The sequence below is a fragment of the Myotis brandtii genome, unplaced genomic scaffold (genome assembly GCF_000412655.1).
Source record: "Myotis brandtii unplaced genomic scaffold, ASM41265v1 scaffold962, whole genome shotgun sequence".
NCBI classification, from domain to species: domain Eukaryota; kingdom Metazoa; phylum Chordata; class Mammalia; order Chiroptera; family Vespertilionidae; genus Myotis; species Myotis brandtii.
The window spans coordinates 66,714-72,371 of record NW_005371981.1 but is presented as its reverse complement, the minus strand read 5'-3'; positions in this window follow the sequence as shown (position 1 = coordinate 72,371).

The window sequence follows — 5,658 nt, the reverse complement described above, 5'->3', positions numbered from 1 at the left end:
CTTGTATGCATGCATATTAGCATAACCAATGGACATACAGACACTGAGGTTGTGCGGGCTTGCCCTTGGTGGTGGGAGTGGCCAGGGGGGTGTCAATTGGGGAAAAAGGAAACATATGTATTACTTTAAACAAGAAAAAGAAAAGGGAAAAAAGACAAGATGGGAGTGAGAAATTGAAAGGAGTATAATAAATATATAGGTACTGTGATGGTGAAAGACTTAGAAGCCCTCTGTTGGAGCCCTTACTCCATGCCCTGAAGAGGGGATGATTTGAGTAAAAAGGCAATATACCTAGGAAAACAGTGATGAACCAAGAGAGAGCCTAGGGTCACTATGGCCAACAGAGTGGTTATCTGTATTCTTCTCCATCATACTTCTTGGTAACTTTCAATTTTCATCATATAGCCCAAAGGCTATTAACAATATGTTCTCCTCTACCTCTTGGTAAGCTTCCTGAAAACCATCATCCTTAACATTCCACTTACCTCACTGTATTCCTAGAAAGTTGCTCAAAATATAAGCTTTCATGAATTAATCCACTTTTAGATAGAAAAAAGAACACAGTGCAAACCAATACAATTCATAACACCTTCTTACCTTTTTCTGCTGGGCTCAAAACAGTGACTGTAAAAAGAGAGAAAAAGATAAAAATTATTAATATTTAAAAACATTATTTTTCTAAGCCATTTCTCCATAGCATTATTTTTAAGAAAGACTGTCAATGGTACTTTAGGAAATCATCAGCCTGCTGAGACAAGGGAAGGTAAGAATTACATTTCATTCTTTGCTATCTTCCTTTATCTTAAATTTTGAGTACTTAAGAATTTCTACTCATTCAACAAATACAGGTATAATCTTGTTTAAAATAAAACAGCAAATGGAAATGCCAAAAAAATTAAGAACGTAAAAACTTCTCAGTTAGGAAATCATTATTCATTTTCAAAAAGTATTCACTGTAGAACATCTTCAAATACCAAGCATTTCTTGTATATTTAGAGGTAACATCTTGTGGGGATTTCATGCCAGCTCGGAAGTAGAAATATCTGGGTGAGAATCTCCATCACAATACTTTGTGGCCCTGTGCAAAATCCTTACCTACCTCACAAGGTTACATGAGATTTAAATAAGTTAACACATGAAAATGCTATTCAGCATTATATCTGGCAAAAGGTAAGTGCTTAATGAATATTAATTATTATTATATTTGAACTAAGATATCATAGAATATCAAAACTGAAAAGGAACTTAGCAATTATCTGATGTTTCTGTGTCATTTCAAAGATGGGGAAAATGGACTAGAGTAGTATGAAATGATTTCCTCAAGATTATAGTTCAAGTTACCAGTAGACTAGGGAATAGATTGCAACCTCAAGGGCTTTTTCCATGTGCTTTATCAAACTTTCTCAATAATTTCTTTCTGACCAATTGTGATATATACATATATTTTGTTCAGAATGTCATTTGATGAAGTGAGGCCTATGTGTCTTTATTCACCAACCGCATCTGTATATACGTATACTAAATCCTAAGGTAAGATTAAATTGAAAGGCAAAACCAGGTGAAGACACTACAAAGAAACAGAATTACAGGCCAATATCCCTGATGAATATAGACGCTAAAATCCTCAACAAAATTCTAGCAAATCAGATCCAGCATTACATTAGAAAGATCATACATCATTACCTAATGGGATTTATTCCAGGGATGCAAGGCTGGTACAATATCCACAAATCAATAAAGATGATACATCACATAAACAAATTGAGAGACAAGAATCAATTAATCATATCAATTCATGCAGAAAAGGCATTTGACAAAATCTAACACCCTTTCCTGATTAAAAAAAACTCTCAGCAAAGTGGGAATAGAGGGATCATACCTCAACATAATAAAATCCTCATATGACAAACCTACAGCCAACATCATACTCAATGGGGAAAATCTAAAGCCATTTCCCCTAAGAACAGGAACAAGACAGGGATGCCCACTTTCACCACTCCTGTTTGACATAGTACTCGAAGTGTTAGTCATAGCGATCAGACAAGAAAAAGAAATAGAAGGCATCCAAATTGGAAAGGAAGTAAAATTGTCATTATTCACAGATGACATGATATTGTACATAGAAAACGATAAAGATCCCATTTAAAAAACTACCAGAACTAATAAATGAATTCAGCAATGTAGCAAGATACAAAATTAACACCCAGAATGTTGTCGCTCTAGTACCACTTCGGGTATCCATTTATGCCGGGGTTCATGTCCCAGCATCAAGAAGGGTTCAGGAATCTGGAAAAGGGGCTGCGCGTAGATGACATAGAAATCCAGAGACTAATAAAGAGTCCGGAGACGAGATATAATTTTGAAAGGCATTGGCGGTCAGAGGACCTTCAGCTAAAGGAACTGAAGAGTGTCCCACCTTGTCTAGGACCCTTGCTTTTATTAACACAATTTGTCCTAAGGCAAGGTGGAGATAATACACTTCAATGGGTAAGGTTTCAAAGGGTACAGAGTCCATTGTCAGAATGGGGGAATAGCCTACGGCTGTTCAGGTGTTTGGCCAGTAGGAGGCAATAACATGTAGATTAAGATGCCCTTTAACTGTCTGGCAGCCACAATCAGTTTCCTATTCAGGTTTGGGGAAATGCCTTTAGCCATTCCCAACAGGTGACTACATGTGTGACTCAACCCTGTTGAGTCCTCAAGCTTTCGTCAACATTTTGATGGAACTCTTAAAATTATGACATGCTGGAATTGGTCTAAGGCATCAGAAATCTATGGCTTTTTTATACGCCAATAATGAACTCACAGAAAGAGAAACTAAAACACAATCCCATTTACCATTTTAAAAAAATAATAAGATACCTACGAATAAATTTAACCAAGGAGGTAAAGAAACTGTACTCAGAAAATTACAGGATGCTGAAAAAAGAGATAGAGGAAGATATAAACAAATGGAAGAATATACCGTGTTCATGGATTGGTAGAATCAACATCATTAAAATGTCCACACTATCAAAAGCAATCTATAGATTCAATGAAATCCCCATTAAACTACCAATGGCATACTTCAAAGACCTAGAACAAACTCTCCAAAAATTCATCTGGAATAAAAAAAAAAGACCCTGGTCGGCGCTATCTTGAGTGGCTGTTTTCGGAAGCATATACATCCAAAGACCCTGCAACCACGGCATCCAGGAATAGGCTACTGACCCAGAAACACTGGATCTAAAGCAGCTCGAATACGTGGACTCAGAGGAGCCCTGCTCCTCCTCAAAGAAAGGTCAGATTCCACCTAGATAAGGGTGCGGTTTGCAATTCAGGTTGGAGAGAGGAATGTGCACGGGGAAATCTGCACCCCACAAGGTTCGCGGCGGTTGGGGCCAGTGTGATCCTCGAGTGCGGAAGGGGTCTCACAGGACTGCTGAGAAAAAGGGAACTCTAAAAATAAGCCCACATCCCCAGTGGGGGGTGTGCAGGGGGCAGCTGATCGATGTTTCTCTCGCATCGATGTTTCTGACTCTGTCTCTCCCTTCCTCTCTGTGGAAGGTCAATGGAATATATTTTAAAAAAATAAAAAATAAAAAAAATAAGCCCATAGCTGGACTGCCTGCAAAAAGGCAGCCTCGGATTTTGCCAGTGTACCGGCTGCTTAGTGCCAGGGGAGAGAGGATGTGCGAAAGAGACTGTGCACAGAGCTGGATGGTGGAGGGTTTCGAGAGCTCACGCACCTCCTCAGGCCCTTTTTTTTTTCTCTCTCTCCCCTTTAAATCTTTGCGTTTGATTATTAAACTCAATACATAGGATCGCCCAATTGGGGTCACTGGCAGAGACTGCAGTGAAAAGTTGTTTTTGTGGAACCTGGGAATCAGAGCTGGGAGTAACAATCAAAGAAACAGCTCTGTGGCAGTCGACTCTCCCAAACTACTGGCAGAATGACAGGAAGCGATAGTAAAGTGACACCTTGTCATGACTTAACACATGATTTTAATGCTTCATAGGTCAAATCATGTCCTAAAACTGAGACCCAATTTAAGTAAAGCTGCCTTAAAAGGATGACTGTCGATCAATAACAGCAGTGGTATTATGGGATTCCTGATTAACAGACAGAAGGGAAATCATAAAAGAATAAGATATAGCAGTTCTCTGACACATTTCTTAAAAATCACAGAATGAAAGCACTACACAGGACTTCTTTGGATACTCCAACCAACAACAATAACCACTGGTGTAAAAGGAACCAGAAAATTGCCTCCTAATCTATTATTTGCATTTTTCTCTCTATCTAGTCAATGATGCCAAGCAGGAACACTAGAAATACCAACATAAAAATTTTATAGCCTACATCCTTGGTGCTAATATCTCAGAACTTACAGAAGATATAATTCTATAGTCTGAAAAATCGTACAAAAGTATAATGGTAGACTGACCCTTATCAAAATATGCTAGTGATAAGGGGCAATAAACTGAACAGACCAAACTAATATTTTCAGTGTATCACTTTGAAAATTTTAAAAAGTCTATGTATTCAGTACTGTAAAAGATAAGCTTATTGAACCTACTGTATATAATAAAATCTAAATTAAAGTACAGCCCCTATTAAAACTAAATCACTTTCACCAAGAAATATATTTTAATCTTTATTTAAGTTCTCTGATCATGATGAGCATGAGGCTCTAAACAAGGTTTAAAAGAACTAAACTATATTCCAAAGCACTGATGAGATATTTCAAAGATAATGAGAAAGAGGAACACTGCTATCAAGAAAGGAGCTTAATAAAAACAAATTTAAAACTATGTAAGTTTTGATTCAAATAAGGTACCAGAATTGTGAACATCAGTGAAAATTATTTGTTTAGCTGCATAATTGTGTGCATAATTAAAACAATTATGGTGAAAGGCAGAGACAAGATGGCGGTGGAATAGGCAGACGTGTCCCAAGGCTTGTCTCGGAGCAAATAGAATGAGCAGCTGAAACGAATAATATCTACCCCGAATTGGCGAAGCAGATTCAGCCAGTGAGACAGTTTGCAGCCAGGAAGGGCAGAGTTCCCCTGGAAAGCAGAGAGAGAACTACATAACCAAATACCTGGAGAAGAGAGATCATGGGGAGACAAAAAAACAGCCCGCATATGAAAGAAAAACAGCCATCACCAGAAAAGGAAGTAAACAAAATGGAGGCAATGGAGGAAAGCAACCTGTCAGAGAAAGAATTCAGAGAAATGGTCATAAGGTGGATGAAAAGAATGGAAGACAAATTCAACAATATGTGTAAGAACCAAGAGGAAATGAAGAAGAACCAAGAAAAAATGAAAAATGACATCACTGCTATAAAGAACTCAATAGAAAGTATCAACAGTAGACTAGAAGAAGCAGAGGACCGCATCAGTGAGCTAGAAGACAAGGTAGGAAATAATACCCAAACAGAGCAGCTTCTAGAAAAAAAATTTGGGACAACACAAAAAAAAAACTTTGGGACAACACAAAACAAAACAACATCCACAGAATAGGGGAGCCAGAAGGAGAGGAAACTGAGCGAGGAATAGCAAACCTGTTTAAAAAAATAATGACAGAAAACTTCCTTGATATAGAGAAGAAAAAACTCACACAAATCCAAGAAGCTCACAGAGTCCCAAACAAAATGAACCCCAAAAGACCGAC